Below are 24,085 nucleotides of genomic sequence, written 5' to 3'. Positions count from 1 at the left end.
TAAGAGATGAGGGAGTATGTAAGTGGCACTGGATCAGGAATAGTCTCATGACCTTTCTGTAGAAAAGGGTAAAGGTGTATGTGTGTAAGCAGATGATTTTGTGTATACATGCATGTGCATACTTTTTCTTCCATGTTTATTAACCTTAAAACTAGCCAAAATCATTTCTAATGCTCTTATCCTATACTGAATTTCTAAGAGATTTGACTTTCAAGCTAAATTTGAACTAATAATTGAACTAGGTGTATCGTCTTCTTACAGGGATCGGTCCCTATGTAGCAGAAAATTGAAAGAACATGCACTTTTACTTTTGAACATAAGTTATTGACATTATTTTTTACAGACATCATAGGGAATTTTATAACCTAAGACCCATGACCTTTCAGACTCATTCAAAAACTGAAGTGTTTTTCTCTCACTGAAGCAGAAAATGAAGAAATTCTCTAGCCCCCCTCTCCAGACTTATCTTCTAAGCATATAGGAATATAGCAAGACTAACGCAGTCAAATCCAAAAATCAGTGATGGTTCTTAGCTTAGCCAAGCATCAATATGCAACTCCAGTAGGACTTCCAGTATATCAATCTAAAACTTTTAAATATATTTAATCACTAAGATTAGTGAAATATGAATAAATGAGTTACTAATAGCATAAAACACTTCTTTCACCTGGAATTCTAAAAAGGCTTGTTTAAACTCTCCCCCAGTTCTCTGGTAGAGAAATATGGCTTTGAAATGGTGGCTTTTCACTCTAGAACTGGTAAGGTTTATTTTTATAATGATGAATCCTGCACAGTAACTTTATATCATTGTTAATCCTTCATTATCCAGTTTACTTTGTAAGATTAAGCAATTTAGTTTATTTACTCTAATAAAACTGTCCAGAAAATAAGACTCACAATTTAGTTTTCAACTTTGCCCAATAAAATATTACACTGAAATTTTTTCGGTATAAATATAATAGTATTTTTCTGATCTTTTCCTATCTCCAAAAATAGTCACCTATTAATTTATGTATAGTTTTCAAAGGTAATATACAGCAGCTTTAAATGATGCACGTATTATTATGAAACAACATCAGTGGGTAGGATAGCATAGTTCTCTCTATAAAAACACATAGATTCTAAAAAAATTAAGTGTAAGGCTCACTTTATTATCACAGTAAATATCACATTACTTTGTCTTCTTGGCAGAATGCTACTTGTCTTCGTAGGCCATGATTAAAGGCCATCTCCACTCTTAAGATAACCCTAACCACCAAAATCAGAAATAACTGCATGTTTCTTTAAGCTTCAATACCTCACAGAATAGTACTAATTATAGTGGATATTTTTCCTTTCATTCAAGCATCAGCTACAAGCTCCTAAGACGGTAAAGAACCATGAATTTTAGTATCTCCATATTCTCAGTGTCTAATACAGTATACCTGTCATTTAGTAAGCACTCAACTGTGCTGAAAGAATATCTAAAAAAAAAAAAAAATCATCATCATCATCATCGTATGTCAATAACCCAAGCCAAAAACAAACAGGACCACACTTGTAATGGTACAACGGTACAAGGTAGATTCATTATATGTTGCAGTAACAGAGGACATACACAAGAAGAAAACATGGGGTATCTCTATAAAAGAGTGTTAGAAATAATTTGTTATAGGATCTGGGCTTTGGTCAGATGATTTGGGTGAAGGTCTAAGGAAGTGAGAATGTCATGTAGATTGGATATTGTCATAAAGCTGGGGAAATTCTGTAATTGTGTACTTCAGTAAATCTTATCTGTTGGAATGGGCGACTAGTACAAGAATAAAGTTGTAATTGATAAAGTAGCAATCATTCATTTTGGCTGACTGATAAGGCACTGAGTATTTTTGTGGGTGGTAGAGGAAACTTGATTTTATCTCTTCTTAGGCAAAAAAAAAAAAAAAAAAAAAAAAAAAATGAGGTGGTCCTATTTTGCCTCATTTACCATGGTCTCAAGCAAATTCTTCTGAGGTTAGCACACTGTGAAATTACTTATGCGTAATAGAGAATAGTACGTCCTAGCTGTGTCAGGTCAACTTCTGAATGTCAGTAACTACTCTTTTGTTCTCTTCATTCACTTCTATCATCTTAAAATTTAGATAACTATAAAATAAATTTTGAACTACTTACACATAAGATGTTTAAATAAATAGAGACTATAAAATATTTTACAGACTATGGGGCACCTGGGTGGCTCAGTGGGTTGGGCCGCTGCCTTCGGCTCGGGTCATGATCTCGGGGTCCTGGGATCGAGTCCCGCATCGGGCTCTCTGCTCAGCAGGGAGCCTGCTTCCCTCTCTCTCTCTCTCTCTCTCTCTCTGCCTGCCTCTCTGCCTACTTGTGATCTGTCCCTGTCAAATAAATAAATAAAATCTTAAAAAAAAAAAAAAACTTTAAAAAAAAAATATTTTACAGACTATTGCTGGACAATAGTTATATATGATGTAATTTTCTAGAATTATTTTTAGTAAATACGGCTTCAGCCTGCTTTAAATAAAAAATATGGGATGTCACTAATAGAAGTGTTTACATGACAAATTGCTTTGTTTTATTTACATTTCTTTTAAGATATATTTCTGCAGAGAGTAAAAACCTTTAGTAAAAAAGTGATTAAAAGTGAGTTGGGGGAGGGGTGCCTGGGTGGCTCAGTGGGTTAAGCCTCTGCCTTCGGCTCAGGTCATGGTCTCAGGGTCCTGGGATCGAGCCCCACATCAGGCTCTCTGTTCAGCAGGGAGCCTGCTTCCCCCTCTCCTTCTGCCTGCCTCTCTGTCTGCTTGTGATCTCTCTCTCTCTCTGTCAAATAAATAAATAAAATCTTTAAAAAAAAAAAAGAGTGAGTTGGGGGAAACTGGAGGGGGGAGACAAACCATGAGAGACTGTGGACGCTGAGAAACAAACTGAGGGTTTCAGAGGGAAGGGGTTGGGGGTTGAGTGAGGCTGGTGGTGGGTATTATGGAGTGCGCGTATTGCATGGAGCACTGAGTATGGTGCATAAACAATGAATGCTGGAACACTGAAAAGAAATAAAATAAAATAAAATGAAAAATAAAAGTATGAGAATCATGTTCAGGATATTAACAAGGACAAAACAACTGCTAACAAATCTCATCAAGGTCACCATATCTTATTAAATGCTATAAATGTGTAAAAAATTCACAAGATAATAGATATATAAGCAAACTTTAAAGGGTGGTATTGATATGTTATCACTTTTTTTTTAATTTTATTTATTTATTTATTTATTTATTTATTTATGAGCAAGAAAAAAAGCAGTGGGGAGCAGCAGAGGCGGAGGGTTAGGGAGTGGAAAGTATCTCAAGCAAACTCCTCACTGAGCACAGAGCCTGGCAGGGGGTTAGATCTCAGGTACCTGAGATCATGACCTAAGCTGAAACCAACAGTCAGAAGCTTAACCAACCAAGCCACCCAGGCACCCCTGATATATTGCTCTACAAAGTTTATCTTAACTTCATCTCCTCATATCACAAATTTTTGTATTGCTTCTAATTGAAAAAATGACTTTAGCCCTCTAATTTCCTATATCCAGTAAAACTTTAAGTTTATTTGCATAGTGCAAAACTGATATACACTAAACAGTCAATAAGCTGAATCTTAATTCCAAGCAATAAATTCCAAATTAAAAGTTGTTTTCTTCCTGCTAATGTCTCTCCAGTACAGTATCTTTCACTTTCCAATTCTTCTTATCATGTGATAATGCAAATTTTATTTTCTTAAAAGATTTTATTTATCTATTTGATACAGGGAGAGAGCCCACAAGCAGGTGGGCTGCCAGGGAGTGGTAGGCAGAGAGAGAGGGAGAAGCAGGCTCCCTGCCTAGAAGAGAGCCTGACATGGGACTCCATCCCAGGACCCTGGGATCATGACTTGAGTCAAAAGTAGATGCTTAACTGACTGGGCCATCCAGGCACCCCAAAAATGCTATTTTAAGTAACTATATAAGCTTAACATATCCTCCTTAATTCACCAAAATTACTCTAGTTATGCTCACTTAAAACTTAAACCAACTTATTGTTATGTGGTCTTTTTTTCCTACTCAATACTTGACCTTTAGTCATTTGATTCGCAGATCATAATGTTTAAGAACATGATTTATAGAGTCTGCTCAGATTTGACTGAAAGGTATGAATTCTAGCTCCATCACTTACAAGTTCTCTGAAGTCTCTATGCCGCAAGTGGACTATCTGAAAAATGGAAGGAATAATTTTATCTATCTTACAGGATTATAAGGACTAATTGAGATAAAGCCAATAAAGCACTTAAAATAGTGCTGGCATACTGTAAGCTCTCAAATGTACTCTTACTATCATACTTGCACTTTTTCTATTTAGACTAGACCTCAATGATATTTTGAGAACTCTCATTCTATATTCTGTAATTATTTCCTCTATGACTTCACTCATTCATTATTATTAAATAATCTCTACACCCAACTTGAGGCTCCAACTCATAATCCCAAGATCAATAGTCACATGTTCCACCCAGCACTCAGCCAGCCATGCATCCCTGACTTCACACATTCTATTCCCTGTTTACCCACTATATCTTTCAACTGCAGTTTATTCCTTATTCAATCCATAATAAGCTTCCTAAAGTTGTAGTCATTTTATAGCAGGACAGTCACATGATTTAATTACATACTTCCTAAGAAACCATTAACTATTTTCCTTCACAAGAATGTAATTAATATTTATAAATTATCTTGAAGCTAAAGCCTCAATTTAATTTCATTTGTTCATTCATTAATTTATGTATTTAATAAATATTTATTGAGCACCTTCACATGAGTATTTTATCTTACACTGTTCACTATTTCCCAAATATTTCCATGTGCTTTCCTTCTTCAATACTTTTCTCATGGTGCTTCCTACCTGTAATGTCCTACTCTCTTCATTTTTAATTGCTCTCTTCTGTTTATGATAGCTTTCTTGAGCTACAGGAGATGCGGATTCTTCTAATGAAATGCTATAACACTTTGCTTGCATTTTCTATTTCTTCTGTATTACTTTTCCCTCTGCCTTGTTTTGTGTAACCATTCTGTGATGGACTGACCTAAGCAAATATGGTCATATACAACTATTACACTACTTTTTAATTTTTAAATATGAGGTTGATAAACTTCAGCTATTCCCTGAAATTTCAAGCTTTTAAACTATGTGAATCTCAGAACAAACTCTGCCAAACATACAAGTACTCATAAACAAGTATTTATTACAAACAGCCACTATATATTATATATATTTATATATAAATATATACACACACACATACATACACATATATATTCAGTAAGTTCAATAAATTCTAGCTAAAGTTTGGGTGTTATAAACACTACCTGATATGAAATGTTTATTCCAGGCATATGCAAGTATTTTCTAACTGAGACTTTTTTTTTATTAATTAATTAATTAATTTATTTATTTATTTTACCCTTTAGCTGTTATCAGAGAATCAGAATCACTCCTAATGACTGGATACAGAATCATTTAACAATGAACTTTAGATGCCCCCCCAAGGAAGTATAGAAGACATTTCTCTAGATTCTTAAACTTTATTTTTACAAAGATAAGAAACATCTCTAAAATCTTTTAGTTAATCCATATTTTTAATACTTTTAATTTCATCAAATTCTATTTCTAATTATAATTATACTAATTATGATGTTTTTAATTTCAAAAATAATAATGCTAGTAAACAAAGTCTGAAGTGTTGAGACATGGAAAAGCAACATGTTTACAGTAGCTTTCTTCAGAATGTAGCATATCTGATATCCTAACCATTCATAAAGTATACATTTTGAAGTAGAGCAAATGACTGTTCTTAAGGATGTGGAATAAACTGTACATCCATACTTACTATTAGATTCTGATACATCTTAAAGTTAACTACAGACACTGAAACATAGCCTATTGCAATAAAACATAACTTTGTAAAAGGTAAAAGCTATATGTTTCTGTTCTATATTCAATGTTATTACTGCCTGCTGGAAAACAGCCAATAATTAAGTACTTACCTACTCAATGAAATGAACTGAACAAAATACTGGCATAAAAATCTATTGAGAATAATTTTGCCACGCTACTTGGACTAATGATATCCTTGGCTTTTTAATCCTGAAAACGGTGTACACAAACAAGTAATGTGAATGTTTCTTCTAGGCTAAAGGTTTAAATCACTGACAAAGGAAGAGATTTGGAAGGTATTTTCTTTAAGGGTTAATTTCAGGAGCAACCAGGTGGCTCCGTCAGTTAAGTGTCCTACTCTTGATTTCAGCTCAGGTCTTGATCTCAGGGTCTTGAGATCCATCCCTGCCTGGGGTCATACTCACTGGGGAGTATGCTTAAGGTTCTCTCTCTCCCTCTCCCTCTGTCCTCCACCTACCTCCCCCCAACTAACACATGTGTGTTCTCTAAAATAAATAAATAAATCTTTAAAAAATAAATAAAGGGTAATTTCAAATCTATCTAGCCTTATGAAATCACTCTTTACCTCAATTTTCAAGTGCTTGTTTTTTCAGACTTATTTCTTCAAATTCTATAAAGTCACAATATTATGTTTCAGCATTTAAGATGTATATTGGACCTGAAAACAAGTATGTTGTTTCAAAGAGAGGTAGGATAAAATCGGCCACAATAATCTGTGGATTTATCTATTCCCCTATTAACATTTAGTTTGATTTACATACATTTGAGACATTTGTATTAGTTACATACATATCTAAAATTGTTAAATCTTTTGGTGGGTTAATTCTTTTATGTTATAAAATATTCTTCTTTATCTCTAGTAAGGTCCGTAGTGTTGAAGTCCACTCTACATGTTTTCATCATAGCTATAAGAGCTGTGAAAATTTTTTTTTAAGATTTTATTTATTTGACAGATAGAGAGTACAAGTAGGCAGAGCAGCAGGCAGAGGGAGAGAGAAAAGCAGACTCCCTGTTTAGCAGGGAGCCTGATGTGGGGCTCAATCCCAGTACCCCGGGATCATGACCTGAGCTGAAGGCAGAGGCTTAATCCACTGAGTCACCCAGGCGCCCCAAGAGCTGTGAAATTTTTTAATGGAATATAACAAATTACCAAAAATGGAGCATCTTGAAATAGCACATACTTATCTTATAATTTCCAAGGTCAGGAATCCTGGCATAGATTACCTAGGTCCACTGCTAAAAGTATCACATGACTGCATTCAAACTACCATGCTGGCAGGGTCACCATCTCAGCTACTATCTGAAGTCCTTTTCCAGGCTCTCTGGTTATTGTCAGAACTCTCTATCTCCATAACTCCAAGATGGAGGTCACCACTTTCTTATTGGCTCTTGAGTGGGAGTCACTCTGAGTACCTGAAGGATGCTCTCAGGGCCTGACATGAGCACCTTTCACTGCAACTTCCTTCCTCAAAGCTAGCAAGGAGTCTCTTTCATTGTCTTCCTTCAAAGAAGGTCTGGATGCTCACTGAAAGGGCTCACAGGATTAAGTCAAGCCTAGCCTCCAGGATCATCACTTTTCGTTAACTCAAAGTCAAGAAATTAAAGACCTTAATTATACCTGCAAATCTCTTTATCATGCTACCCTTCACAGAGTGGAATGCCAACATATTCACAAGACCCACCAAAGGGGTCCACTTCCTGTGCAATGCAAGGACCTAAGAGCACTTTTTTTTTTTAAGACCCTAAGAGCACTTTAACTCCATGTAACTCTCTACCATTTGTACCTTTGTTGTCACATATTTTTAACTCCCAGAAGATGTTACTATCATTTTCTATAGTCAAAATTACGTATACAGATTTATCTACTATCTCTTTACAATTTTTTCTGCATCTCTGTACTTCTATATGCAATAATTTTCCTCCCGCCTTTAATGATAACTTTAGTATTTCCTTTTGTGCTGTATGGTCACCAGTTAATTCTGCCAATTTTTATTTGCTTTATTAACTGTGAAAATATCTCTATTCCTGTTTCATTTTATAGGGAGGTTTTTTTTTTTCTTTAATAGATGGATATTCTAAGAACAGGTGCCAAAATAGGCACCAAAAATAGGGTTAGATATGAAATAAACCATTTAAGGGAAATGCCTGTGAGAAAAAATGAAGTGCTGGAGCAGAGAAAGGCTCAGATAGAAATGCAGGTCTGACTCTAATGAATGCAGAAAGAGAGGGAAAAAAGAGAGAACAGCTGGTTGGAAGTGTCTTATTCCTGCAGCATGTTTCTAAGGAAAATTTGCCAAGTCTGTGAGAGAGGTCATCACAGGACAGCTGCATATCAGAAGAGTCTCTAATCTCTTAAGAATGGGCTTGCCATAGTTAGTCCCTACCTCACTCAGTGTTTAGTTAAGAGCAGTGAAAGGATGGCTTTGGGAGTTAATTCAAGCATAGATTTCAGAGCCCAGAACCTGGGCCCTTCAGGCAATCATATTCCCCGCAGTTGGGGATTTAAGAGGGGCATTGTTATGGCAGCCATAATTTAGACGTCTATTTTTGTATTTATTTCTTTCAGAACCTGGAATATTATCTGTTGTTTTCTATAGCTGCCATTGCTTCTATCAAGAAATCAGCTCTCGGTCTCATTGTTGCGGGTTTGAAAATAAGTAATGTGTCTTTTTTTTTTTTTTGGTCAAGTTTTAATATTATTATCTTTGATTTCTAGGAGTTTTACTATAAAGAGCCAAGATGGGAATTCCTTTGTATTGATCATGTTTGTTGTTTTTAGGACATCTTTAATCTGGCTTCATGACTTTCTAACTTTAGGAAATTTTTAGCCATAATATATCCAAATCTGACTTGTCAATACCATAAAGTTTCTGCCCTCTTTGGCCAAGTATATGTACAACATATATTATGCAATTATGCATCATGGCCCCAATGTCTCTTATGACTTTTTCTGTATTTTCCAACCTTTTGTCTTTTAATGTTTCAAAGCGGATATTTTTATATGAGCTAACTTTCAGTTCTCTAACCCTTTCTATTATGTATAATGCAACATTAAACCTATTTGTTGAATAATTTTTAATTCTTGTATTTTTCAATTTTTAGAATTTATTTATTCAAAATGCATACTTTCTAGTTCACTGCTAAAACTATGTTTTGGATTATCTTCTTAAATATTAATCACAGATAATATAAGGTCTATGTTCACTAATTCTAATATTGTCATTGCCTATAGATTCATTTCTATTCTTTTTTTTTTTTTTTTTTTTTACTTATGGCTAATTTTGGTTGAATGTCATACATTGTGTTGAAAACTGAAGAGGCAGTACAACTTCTTTGGTGGTATTATTTTTCTCAAGATAAGATTAATTTTTGTTTCTCACAGACAGTCAAGTGCTTTTATCTACTCAAAGGTTGAACTGATTTGAAGTTAGGCTTCAACCCTTATGAAAAATCATCATTTCTAATTTACTCTTTTGTTACCTTTAGCCTTTTGGGTCTCTTGAATGAAAATGTGGAGACCTATCTCTACACTGACATCTAAACCAAAGCCTACCTTCCGCACTCCATTTTAGATTAAGAAAGTTCTCCCTGCTTCTTAACCTCTGGCTTTGAAACAAAAAATTCTTTGAGAAAAAGTAATTCCAAATATTCACCTTCCTACTCTTCTCTTTTTGGGGGGATATTGGTCTTCAGAATCTTGCTACTTTGGTAGTTTTTTGATATTTCCAAACAAATACTACCATTGCTTATTAATATTATTATTATTATTTAGAGTCTTTAGTTCTATTCAGTGGGATGGTTGGTCTGAATAAAGTTGGCACATTATTGTTGGAAGTGGTGATTCCCTTTCAGTAAGTTTTAAATAAGAGAAAATATATATACATGAAATTTTCCACTCTACTGCAGCAAAATTCAGGACTTTAGTGAGATGATAAAAATGTAATGAGATTTTATTTTCCCTTCTTTATGGTAACTCACTGGACTATGATTAATTCTGATTAATAAGATCACACATGGGCAAATGTGTTATAAACCCTATTTAAGTTAACTTATTTTTAAGCAGGAAGGCATGTATTTGACTTCTGTTATATTTTTATTTTACCAATCAAAAGAGAAAAGTATTTGCAAAAACTAGATCACCCTTTTATATTCACTTTATTATATTCTTTCAAATCCAAAATGAGACTATAGCTTAAATATACATATAGGACAGTTAATAATGTGAAAGTACCGATTTAGGTTTAAAATTGCATGCTAAATAGCAAAATTCAGATGGATAAATAGTGAAAATTATATGTTTCATTCTCAAAGTAAAGGTCACATTGAGCATTTTTAACCTAAGAGTAGCTATTAAATATAGGCCTAATAATCATCCACTTTAGAAATAAGAGTGTAGATTATAACATAAAAGAAGGTCATTTTATTTGAAATATATTTTCTATAATATAAGTATGGGAACAAGTTAAACACATATTACCTAAACATAATTAGCATTTCCAAATGCACTTGAAAAAAATGCATGAGAAATTAAACTAGATACTTGGAAGTCTATAAATTACACAATTGGAAATAAACCAAAATATTATCTATGCTATGACTATATTAAAATATTTTACCTTTAGTCCTATAAAATAGGCTCATATTGAAACCAATCATCAATCATACTAATCATTGCAGAGAATATTTGGTTTTGGTGACCCACTTTATTTGTGAGGCTGCTTAAATTTTTTAAAAGGTTAGGGGTAAAATTCTAGGTTAATGTATCCTTAAGCATAGGCAAAATTCAATAATAACTATAATTAAACAAAAGAATATACTCCACTAATAGAAACTATATCAATAAAGATTGTTCTCTGCATTCTTAGAAAACAATTGACAATGGTTTTCCTCTAAGACTTGCAGTTTTCCTTACCTAACCCTATAAATCTTCATAAAACTTATTATGTATAAAAATTGCTTAGAGAACTATCACACATTAATTAGAACGGCTAAATTTAAAAAAATTAAAATTAAATTTAAAAAGTAAACTAAAAATACCAGTTCCTGGTGATAATGATGAATATTTTTATTGCTGATGAAAATGCAAAATGGTAGAACCACTTTGGGAGACAGTTTAACCATTCTTATAAAGCTAAACATAGCATTACCAGGTGATCTAGCAATCATGCTCCAAGATATTTATCCAATGAATTTGAAAATGTATGTCTACACAAAAACCTGAAAGTATATAGCAGCTGTATTCATAATCACCCAAAACTGGAGGCAATCATGATGCCCTTCAATAGGTGAGTGAATAAACAAACTCTTCCTCATTCATACCAAGCAATATTACTTAGCAATAAACAAGTTATTAGGCCAGGAGAAGACAAAGATGAATCCAAAATCCCAAGTTAAAGAAGCCAGTGTGAAAAGGTCATATACTCTGTAATTCTGATTATATGACATTCTGGAAAAGACAAACTATAGACATGATAGGGAAAGATCAGTAGTTCCAGGAAAGCTACAGGTTGAGTAAATGAAGCACAGAGGAGTCTTCCATTAGGCAATGGAACTATTCTGTATGACACTATAATTGTGAATACACGATAGTATGCATTTTCCAAACTCTATAAAACTTTTCAGCACAAAGAATCAAACCTAATGAAATATAATCATAAAAAATAATTTGGAAACTCAGTGGATTCAAATTTGGAAAATGTTCTGTTAAAACAATCCTACTGCTATATCCAGTAAAACTTTAAGTTTATTTGCATAGTGCAAAACTGATATACACTAAACAGTCAATAAGCTGAATCTTAATTCCAAGCAATAAATTCCAAATTAAAAGTTGTTTTCTTCCTGCTAATGTCTCTCCAGTACAGTATCTTTCACTTTCCAATTCTTCTTATCATGTGATAATGCAAATTTTATTTTCTTAAAAGATTTTATTTATCTATTTGATACAGGGAGAGAGCCCACAAGCAGGTGGGCTGCCAGGGAGTGGTAGGCAGAGAGAGAGGGAGAAGCAGGCTCCCTGCCTAGAAGAGAGCCTGACATGGGACTCCATCCCAGGACCCTGGGATCATGACTTGAGTCAAAAGTAGATGCTTAACTGACTGGGCCATCCAGGCACCCCAAAAATGCTATTTTAAGTAACTATATAAGCTTAACATATCCTCCTTAATTCACCAAAATTACTCTAGTTATGCTCACTTAAAACTTAAACCAACTTATTGTTATGTGGTCTTTTTTTCCTACTCAATACTTGACCTTTAGTCATTTGATTCGCAGATCATAATGTTTAAGAACATGATTTATAGAGTCTGCTCAGATTTGACTGAAAGGTATGAATTCTAGCTCCATCACTTACAAGTTCTCTGAAGTCTCTATGCCGCAAGTGGACTATCTGAAAAATGGAAGGAATAATTTTATCTATCTTACAGGATTATAAGGACTAATTGAGATAAAGCCAATAAAGCACTTAAAATAGTGCTGGCATACTGTAAGCTCTCAAATGTACTCTTACTATCATACTTGCACTTTTTCTATTTAGACTAGACCTCAATGATATTTTGAGAACTCTCATTCTATATTCTGTAATTATTTCCTCTATGACTTCACTCATTCATTATTATTAAATAATCTCTACACCCAACTTGAGGCTCCAACTCATAATCCCAAGATCAATAGTCACATGTTCCACCCAGCACTCAGCCAGCCATGCATCCCTGACTTCACACATTCTATTCCCTGTTTACCCACTATATCTTTCAACTGCAGTTTATTCCTTATTCAATCCATAATAAGCTTCCTAAAGTTGTAGTCATTTTATAGCAGGACAGTCACATGATTTAATTACATACTTCCTAAGAAACCATTAACTATTTTCCTTCACAAGAATGTAATTAATATTTATAAATTATCTTGAAGCTAAAGCCTCAATTTAATTTCATTTGTTCATTCATTAATTTATGTATTTAATAAATATTTATTGAGCACCTTCACATGAGTATTTTATCTTACACTGTTCACTATTTCCCAAATATTTCCATGTGCTTTCCTTCTTCAATACTTTTCTCATGGTGCTTCCTACCTGTAATGTCCTACTCTCTTCATTTTTAATTGCTCTCTTCTGTTTATGATAGCTTTCTTGAGCTACAGGAGATGCGGATTCTTCTAATGAAATGCTATAACACTTTGCTTGCATTTTCTATTTCTTCTGTATTACTTTTCCCTCTGCCTTGTTTTGTGTAACCATTCTGTGATGGACTGACCTAAGCAAATATGGTCATATACAACTATTACACTACTTTTTAATTTTTAAATATGAGGTTGATAAACTTCAGCTATTCCCTGAAATTTCAAGCTTTTAAACTATGTGAATCTCAGAACAAACTCTGCCAAACATACAAGTACTCATAAACAAGTATTTATTACAAACAGCCACTATATATTATATATATTTATATATAAATATATACACACACACATACACACACACATACATACACATATATATTCAGTAAGTTCAATAAATTCTAGCTAAAGTTTGGGTGTTATAAACACTACCTGATATGAAATGTTTATTCCAGGCATATGCAAGTATTTTCTAACTGAGACTTTTTTTTTATTAATTAATTAATTTATTTATTTATTTATTTTACCCTTTAGCTGTTATCAGAGAATCAGAATCACTCCTAATGACTGGATACAGAATCATTTAACAATGAACTTTAGATGCCCCCCCAAGGAAGTATAGAAGACATTTCTCTAGATTCTTAAACTTTATTTTTACAAAGATAAGAAACATCTCTAAAATCTTTTAGTTAATCCATATTTTTAATACTTTTAATTTCATCAAATTCTATTTCTAATTATAATTATACTAATTATGATGTTTTTAATTTCAAAAATAATAATGCTAGTAAACAAAGTCTGAAGTGTTGAGACATGGAAAAGCAACATGTTTACAGTAGCTTTCTTCAGAATGTAGCATATCTGATATCCTAACCATTCATAAAGTATACATTTTGAAGTAGAGCAAATGACTGTTCTTAAGGATGTGGAATAAACTGTACATCCATACTTACTATTAGATTCTGATACATCTTAAAGTTAACTACAGACACTGAAACATAGCCTATTGCAATAAAACATAACTTTGTAAAAGGTAAAAGCTATATGTTTCTGTTCTATATTCAATGTTATTACTGCCTGCTGGAAAACAGCCAATAATTAAGTACTTACCTACTCAATGAAATGAACTGAACAAAATACTGGCATAAAAATCTATTGAGAATAATTTTGCCACGCTACTTGGACTAATGATATCCTTGGCTTTTTAATCCTGAAAACGGTGTACACAAACAAGTAATGTGAATGTTTCTTCTAGGCTAAAGGTTTAAATCACTGACAAAGGAAGAGATTTGGAAGGTATTTTCTTTAAGGGTTAATTTCAGGAGCAACCAGGTGGCTCCGTCAGTTAAGTGTCCTACTCTTGATTTCAGCTCAGGTCTTGATCTCAGGGTCTTGAGATCCATCCCTGCCTGGGGTCATACTCACTGGGGAGTATGCTTAAGGTTCTCTCTCTCCCTCTCCCTCTGTCCTCCACCTACCTCCCCCCAACTAACACATGTGTGTTCTCTAAAATAAATAAATAAATCTTTAAAAAATAAATAAAGGGTAATTTCAAATCTATCTAGCCTTATGAAATCACTCTTTACCTCAATTTTCAAGTGCTTGTTTTTTCAGACTTATTTCTTCAAATTCTATAAAGTCACAATATTATGTTTCAGCATTTAAGATGTATATTGGACCTGAAAACAAGTATGTTGTTTCAAAGAGAGGTAGGATAAAATCGGCCACAATAATCTGTGGATTTATCTATTCCCCTATTAACATTTAGTTTGATTTACATACATTTGAGACATTTGTATTAGTTACATACATATCTAAAATTGTTAAATCTTTTGGTGGGTTAATTCTTTTATGTTATAAAATATTCTTCTTTATCTCTAGTAAGGTCCGTAGTGTTGAAGTCCACTCTACATGTTTTCATCATAGCTATAAGAGCTGTGAAAATTTTTTTTTAAGATTTTATTTATTTGACAGATAGAGAGTACAAGTAGGCAGAGCAGCAGGCAGAGGGAGAGAGAAAAGCAGACTCCCTGTTTAGCAGGGAGCCTGATGTGGGGCTCAATCCCAGTACCCCGGGATCATGACCTGAGCTGAAGGCAGAGGCTTAATCCACTGAGTCACCCAGGCGCCCCAAGAGCTGTGAAATTTTTTAATGGAATATAACAAATTACCAAAAATGGAGCATCTTGAAATAGCACATACTTATCTTATAATTTCCAAGGTCAGGAATCCTGGCATAGATTACCTAGGTCCACTGCTAAAAGTATCACATGACTGCATTCAAACTACCATGCTGGCAGGGTCACCATCTCAGCTACTATCTGAAGTCCTTTTCCAGGCTCTCTGGTTATTGTCAGAACTCTCTATCTCCATAACTCCAAGATGGAGGTCACCACTTTCTTATTGGCTCTTGAGTGGGAGTCACTCTGAGTACCTGAAGGATGCTCTCAGGGCCTGACATGAGCACCTTTCACTGCAACTTCCTTCCTCAAAGCTAGCAAGGAGTCTCTTTCATTGTCTTCCTTCAAAGAAGGTCTGGATGCTCACTGAAAGGGCTCACAGGATTAAGTCAAGCCTAGCCTCCAGGATCATCACTTTTCGTTAACTCAAAGTCAAGAAATTAAAGACCTTAATTATACCTGCAAATCTCTTTATCATGCTACCCTTCACAGAGTGGAATGCCAACATATTCACAAGACCCACCAAAGGGGTCCACTTCCTGTGCAATGCAAGGACCTAAGAGCACTTTTTTTTTTTAAGACCCTAAGAGCACTTTAACTCCATGTAACTCTCTACCATTTGTACCTTTGTTGTCACATATTTTTAACTCCCAGAAGATGTTACTATCATTTTCTATAGTCAAAATTACGTATACAGATTTATCTACTATCTCTTTACAATTTTTTCTGCATCTCTGTACTTCTATATGCAATAATTTTCCTCCCGCCTTTAATGATAACTTTAGTATTTCCTTTTGTGCTGTATGGTCACCAGTTAATTCTGCCAATTTTTATTTGCTTTATTAACTGTGAAAATATCTCTATTCCTGTTTCATTTTATAGGGAGGTTTTTTTTTTCTTTAATAGATGGATATTCTAAGAACAGGTGCCAAAATAGGCACCAAAAATAGGGTTAGATATGAAATAAACCATTTAAGGGAAATGCCTGTGAGAAAAAATGAAGTGCTGGAGCAGAGAAAGGCTCAGATAGAAATGCAGGTCTGACTCTAATGAATGCAGAAAGAGAGGGAAAAAAGAGAGAACAGCTGGTTGGAAGTGTCTTATTCCTGCAGCATGTTTCTAAGGAAAATTTGCCAAGTCTGTGAGAGAGGTCATCACAGGACAGCTGCATATCAGAAGAGTCTCTAATCTCTTAAGAATGGGCTTGCCATAGTTAGTCCCTACCTCACTCAGTGTTTAGTTAAGAGCAGTGAAAGGATGGCTTTGGGAGTTAATTCAAGCATAGATTTCAGAGCCCAGAACCTGGGCCCTTCAGGCAATCATATTCCCCGCAGTTGGGGATTTAAGAGGGGCATTGTTATGGCAGCCATAATTTAGACGTCTATTTTTGTATTTATTTCTTTCAGAACCTGGAATATTATCTGTTGTTTTCTATAGCTGCCATTGCTTCTATCAAGAAATCAGCTCTCGGTCTCATTGTTGCGGGTTTGAAAATAAGTAATGTGTCTTTTTTTTTTTTTTGGTCAAGTTTTAATATTATTATCTTTGATTTCTAGGAGTTTTACTATAAAGAGCCAAGATGGGAATTCCTTTGTATTGATCATGTTTGTTGTTTTTAGGACATCTTTAATCTGGCTTCATGACTTTCTAACTTTAGGAAATTTTTAGCCATAATATATCCAAATCTGACTTGTCAATACCATAAAGTTTCTGCCCTCTTTGGCCAAGTATATGTACAACATATATTATGCAATTATGCATCATGGCCCCAATGTCTCTTATGACTTTTTCTGTATTTTCCAACCTTTTGTCTTTTAATGTTTCAAAGCGGATATTTTTATATGAGCTAACTTTCAGTTCTCTAACCCTTTCTATTATGTATAATGCAACATTAAACCTATTTGTTGAATAATTTTTAATTCTTGTATTTTTCAATTTTTAGAATTTATTTATTCAAAATGCATACTTTCTAGTTCACTGCTAAAACTATGTTTTGGATTATCTTCTTAAATATTAATCACAGATAATATAAGGTCTATGTTCACTAATTCTAATATTGTCATTGCCTATAGATTCATTTCTATTCTTTTTTTTTTTTTTTTTTTACTTATGGCTAATTTTGGTTGAATGTCATACATTGTGTTGAAAACTGAAGAGGCAGTACAACTTCTTTGGTGGTATTATTTTTCTCAAGATAAGATTAATTTTTGTTTCTCACAGACAGTCAAGTGCTTTTATCTACTCAAAGGTTGAACTGATTTGAAGTTAGGCTTCAACCCTTATGAAAAATCATCATTTCTAATTTACTCTTTTGTTACCTTTAGCCTTTTGGGTCTCTTGAATGAAAATGTGGAGACCTATCTCTACACTGACATCTAAACCAAAGCCTACCTTCCGCACTCCATTTTAGATTAAGAAAGTTCTCCCTGCTTCTTAACCTCTGGCTTTGAAACAAAAAATTCTTTGAGAAAAAGTAATTCCAAATATTCACCTTCCTACTCTTCTCTTTTTGGGGGGATATTGGTCTTCAGAATCTTGCTACTTTGGTAGTTTTTTGATATTTCCAAACAAATACTACCATTGCTTATTAATATTATTATTATTATTTAGAGTCTTTAGTTCTATTCAGTGGGATGGTTGGTCTGAATAAAGTTGGCACATTATTGTTGGAAGTGGTGATTCCCTTTCAGTAAGTTTTAAATAAGAGAAAATATATATACATGAAATTTTCCACTCTACTGCAGCAAAATTCAGGACTTTAGTGAGATGATAAAAATGTAATGAGATTTTATTTTCCCTTCTTTATGGTAACTCACTGGACTATGATTAATTCTGATTAATAAGATCACACATGGGCAAATGTGTTATAAACCCTATTTAAGTTAACTTATTTTTAAGCAGGAAGGCATGTATTTGACTTCTGTTATATTTTTATTTTACCAATCAAAAGAGAAAAGTATTTGCAAAAACTAGATCACCCTTTTATATTCACTTTATTATATTCTTTCAAATCCAAAATGAGACTATAGCTTAAATATACATATAGGACAGTTAATAATGTGAAAGTACCGATTTAGGTTTAAAATTGCATGCTAAATAGCAAAATTCAGATGGATAAATAGTGAAAATTATATGTTTCATTCTCAAAGTAAAGGTCACATTGAGCATTTTTAACCTAAGAGTAGCTATTAAATATAGGCCTAATAATCATCCACTTTAGAAATAAGAGTGTAGATTATAACATAAAAGAAGGTCATTTTATTTGAAATATATTTTCTATAATATAAGTATGGGAACAAGTTAAACACATATTACCTAAACATAATTAGCATTTCCAAATGCACTTGAAAAAAATGCATGAGAAATTAAACTAGATACTTGGAAGTCTATAAATTACACAATTGGAAATAAACCAAAATATTATCTATGCTATGACTATATTAAAATATTTTACCTTTAGTCCTATAAAATAGGCTCATATTGAAACCAATCATCAATCATACTAATCATTGCAGAGAATATTTGGTTTTGGTGACCCACTTTATTTGTGAGGCTGCTTAAATTTTTTAAAAGGTTAGGGGTAAAATTCTAGGTTAATGTATCCTTAAGCATAGGCAAAATTCAATAATAACTATAATTAAACAAAAGAATATACTCCACTAATAGAAACTATATCAATAAAGATTGTTCTCTGCATTCTTAGAAAACAATTGACAATGGTTTTCCTCTAAGACTTGCAGTTTTCCTTACCTAACCCTATAAATCTTCATAAAACTTATTATGTATAAAAATTGCTTAGAGAACTATCACACATTAATTAGAACGGCTAAATTTAAAAAAATTAAAATTAAATTTAAAAAGTAAACTAAAAATACCAGTTCCTGGTGATAATGATGAATATTTTTATTGCTGATGAAAATGCAAAATGGTAGAACCACTTTGGGAGACAGTTTAACCATTCTTATAAAGCTAAACATAGCATTACCAGGTGATCTAGCAATCATGCTCCAAGATATTTATCCAATGAATTTGAAAATGTATGTCTACACAAAAACCTGAAAGTATATAGCAGCTGTATTCATAATCACCCAAAACTGGAGGCAATCATGATGCCCTTCAATAGGTGAGTGAATAAACAAACTCTTCCTCATTCATACCAAGCAATATTACTTAGCAATAAACAAGTTATTAGGCCAGGAGAAGACAAAGATGAATCCAAAATCCCAAGTTAAAGAAGCCAGTGTGAAAAGGTCATATACTCTGTAATTCTGATTATATGACATTCTGGAAAAGACAAACTATAGACATGATAGGGAAAGATCAGTAGTTCCAGGAAAGCTACAGGTTGAGTAAATGAAGCACAGAGGAGTCTTCCATTAGGCAATGGAACTATTCTGTATGACACTATAATTGTGAATACACGATAGTATGCATTTTCCAAACTCTATAAAACTTTTCAGCACAAAGAATCAAACCTAATGAAATATAATCATAAAAAATAATTTGGAAACTCAGTGGATTCAAATTTGGAAAATGTTCTGTTAAAACAATCCTACTGCACTTATAAATGTATAAAACAACTTCAATGAAGGGGATAAAAGAATAACATACTGATTTAAATAACTTCAAAATGAAATATAATCATAAAAATTATTTAGAAACTCAGTGGATTCAAATTTCGAAAGTGTTCTGTTAAAACAATCTTACTACACTTATAAATGTATAAAACAACTTCAATGAAGGGGATAAAAGAATAACATACTGATCTAAATAACTTAAAAATGAGTCAAGTTGGTAGGACCAAAGGCAAAAGAAGCTGTACAGAAGAAATAAATATATTGGACATTCTCTGTACTATCAACATTAACTCTTCTATAAATCAAAAACTGTGCCACCACAGGGACCTAGAAACACTTTACTTAGATAACCTTGTGGTAGGTAAAGAAAGTACAAATACCTTCTAAGGATCATTGGATATAGGGGCTGGACTGGCATTGATAACTAAGGATCTAAAGCACCAAATAGTTTTGCCATTGTTAAAATAAGGTTAGATGCTGGCCAGATAATAAATGCAGTCCTGGGATAAGTCCAACTTAGAGTGAACCTTCTGCATTCACAGACCCACATAGTGGTCATTTCCTCAGTTTCCAAATGTATTAATGGGCTGGCTAAACTTGAGAGGAGAACACTCACAGTGTTTTTTTTTCATCTGTTGGATAAGTGCCATCAAAGTAAGGAAAACAAAAGGAAATCTTCTGACATTCCTTCACCAAGTTAAGTTAGTATACCAATAATATTACCAGGCACAACTGGTATGATAGAGTCATTATTATACCAATTACTATTATACCAGTTACTGTGATACCACTTATTATTATACTATTATACTATAATTGCTATAATAGTTACTACTAACAGAATTTTAAAAAAACAACAAAACAGGATCATCTCAGTAAATTCAAAGTGTTTGACAAATCAGGCATCCATTTTATTATGTTCAATTAGACATCCATTTCCAATAAAGCACCCAGTAAACACAGAAATAACTTCATCAACTAATAAAGGGCACCTATAAAAATCTATAGATAGTAACATACTTAATAGTGAAAGACTGAATTCTTTCCTCAAAATAGGAAAAAGACAGGATACCTACTTTCAGCAGGTACCTATTCATCATTATACTAGAGTTTCTAGCTAGTGGCATCACACAAGAAAAATAAATTGAAGGTACTCATATTTGAAAGATAAAAGCAAAACTGTACATATTCACTCACATATGATGTAATTCTATGTCAAAAATCCTAAGGAAACCACATACACACACACATACAAACACTTATTTCCACTCACAGAATTGATAAACATATTTAATAAGATCACATAAGACCAATATACAAAAATCAATTCTATTTTTATATACTTACAATGAACATTCTGAAAAAGTAATTTAAAATATTCACAATAAGAGCAACCAGAGTAATACTAAACAATACATTTCACTAAAGAAATGAAAGACAATGAAAACTATAAAAGACTGACTTCAAAAGATCTAAATAAATATCCCATGTTTTTGGATTAGAGAACTCACTATTTTTTTATGATGGTAACCCTCCCCAAACTTATCTATAGATTCAACAAAATACTGACCAACATATAGGCAGGTATTTTTAATAGAAATTGACAAGGTCATTAGTAAAATCTATATACCCATGTAATGACTAATAATTTGGAAAAGAACAAAGATGGGGGGCATATACTATCTGATTTCTGAACTTACTATCAAGTTTCAGTAATCAAGACAAAGTTTTTTTGGTATAGGCATAAAAACTAAAGGAATAAAACTGGGAATCCAGAAAATAAACTCTTCAATTTTGGTAATTATTTTTTTGGCAAAGAAACAAACATAATTGGGAAGAGGACAGTCTTTTCAACAAATGGTCATGGGACAATTAATTATCTTTCTGTAAAAAAAATGAACTTAGAACCTTACCTCATACTATATACAAAACTTAATTCAAAATAGATCATACACAGAAATGAAAGATTTAATACTACCAAACTTCCAGAAGAAAATCTAGGAGGTAATCCTCAAGACACTGGAGTAGGCAAAAATCTCTTAGATACAACACCAAAATAGGATTCAAAAATGTTAACAGTGTTTAATTTAATTTCATCAACACAAAAACTTCTATGCTTCAAAACACATTATTAATAAAACTGAAGACAATCCATATTTGAAAATCATATACCTAATAAAAAATGTGTATTCAAAATATATAAATAACTCTTTCAAATTTATATTTAAAAGCCAAAAATTCCAATTAAACAATAGGCAAAAGATTTGAATAAATATTTCATCAAGGAACATATGTGAATGCCTAATATGCCATGAAAAGATGTTCAATATCCTTAGTAATTAGGGAAATGAAATTGAAAAACACTCAGATATCACTACACACATATACTAATTGCTATTATCAAAAAGACATTGGGACACCTGGCGGGGCTCAGTCAGTTAAGCCGCTGCCCTCGGCTCAGGTCATGATCCCGGGGTCCTGGGATCGAGTCCCATACCAGGCTCCTTGCTCAGCGGGGAGCCTGCTTCTCTCTCTTCCTCTGCCTGCCACTCTGCCTGCTTGTGCGCTCTCGCTCTCTCTCTGACAAATAAATAAAATCTTAAAAAAAAAAAGACATTGATAAAACAAGTGTTGGTAAGAATGTAGAAAAACAGGTACCTTCAGACACTGGTGGTGGGAATAAAACTGGTTCAGCTCTTTTAGAAGAGTTTGGCAGGTTTAACAAATTTTAAAGGAAATGTATATATATCATATGGCCCTACCTTTCCATTCCTAGGTATTTACTAAGGAAATATAAAAACTTATGTCCATGCAAAGACTTGTAACATGAACATTCATACTAGCATTGTTCATAACATTCCTAAACTGGAAGCAACCTAAATGTGTATCAACCAGTAAATGGATAAGTACAGTGTGTTATATGTATATCACATATACCAGATGCAAAGCACTATGTATCATATAATCATATGATTACATTTATACAAATGTTCAGGAAAGTCAAAATATAGAAACTGAAAACAGATCATTAGTCACTGGTGCTCATGAGAGTGGAGATTGCTGGAAATGGGCAGCAGGAAACTACGGGGGTTGGAAATGTTCTAACAGTAGATTGAATAGTAGTGATGGTTACATATATCTACAAGTTTACTGAAAAATCATTTAATTATACATTTATGTCTGAGATTATTGTATGTAAATGTTAGCTCAATTAAGCCATAAAAAAAAAATACATAACACATACTGGCAGAAAGTGCCAGAGAATAGTGCCACTGTCAAAGAGAGGTGGCCTTGTTCATTATCTCTATCTAATTTACCAGTCTGGCAACTATATACTGTGTGCTTCACTTACTTATCTTCTCCAGGAGTCAATGTACCTGTTACAGGCAGAATAATAGTCCCTCAATAGTCCCTTCTGGGGCACCTGGGTAGCTCAGTCATTAAGCATCTGCCTTCAGCTCGGGTCATGATCCTAAGGCTCCTGGGATCGAGCCCCACATCAGGCTTCCTACTAGGCGGGAAGCCTGCTTCTCCCTCTCCCGCTCCCCTGCTTGCATTCCCTCTCTCGCTGTGTCTCTTTGTCAAATAAATAAATAAAATCTTAAAAAAAAAAAAAAAAAAAGATGTTTACTTCTTAATCTCCAGAACCTGTGACTATGTTAGGTCACCTGGCAAAGGGAAATCAAAGTTGTCCAGACAGAATTAAGATTGCCACCTTGCTGACCTTGAGATAGGAAGATTATGCTGAATTATCTAAGTGGGTCCAATGTAACCACAAGGTTCTAGTAAAGTGAAGGAGGCAGGAATGTTAAAGTGACAGAGCATGAGGATGACTTCACTGGCTTTGAAAATGGAACAAGGTCATAAGTCAAGGAATAAGAGTAGCCCCTAGAAGCTGGAGAAGTAAAAATGATTTTTCCCTTAGAGCCTCCAGAACAGAACACAACCCTGCTGACACCTTGATTTTAGCCCAGTGAGACCTACTTCAAACTCTGACCCCCAGAACTGTAAGATAATAAATGTGTGTTCCTTTAAGCCACTGAGAGAGTTGTAATTTTTTTAAAGTACAGTTATAGAAAATGAAACAGCACCCATCCCCCAGCTGCTGGGAATACTGGCTGCTGAGTCATACACATCTCTTATGGGAAACTGTCCTCTGTTGTATGAACTGTCTAAAGTTCATAAGTCTGTCAAAAGTCCAAAGACTTTTTCCTTCCAGGGATGCCAATGATTAGCTGATATGGGGTTACAA

The sequence above is a fragment of the Enhydra lutris genome, unplaced genomic scaffold (assembly GCF_002288905.1).
Source record: "Enhydra lutris kenyoni isolate GAN:26980312 unplaced genomic scaffold, ASM228890v2 scaffoldscaffold18, whole genome shotgun sequence".
In the NCBI taxonomy this organism is placed as follows: domain Eukaryota; kingdom Metazoa; phylum Chordata; class Mammalia; order Carnivora; family Mustelidae; genus Enhydra; species Enhydra lutris.
Note: the sequence above shows the minus strand (reverse complement) of the source record.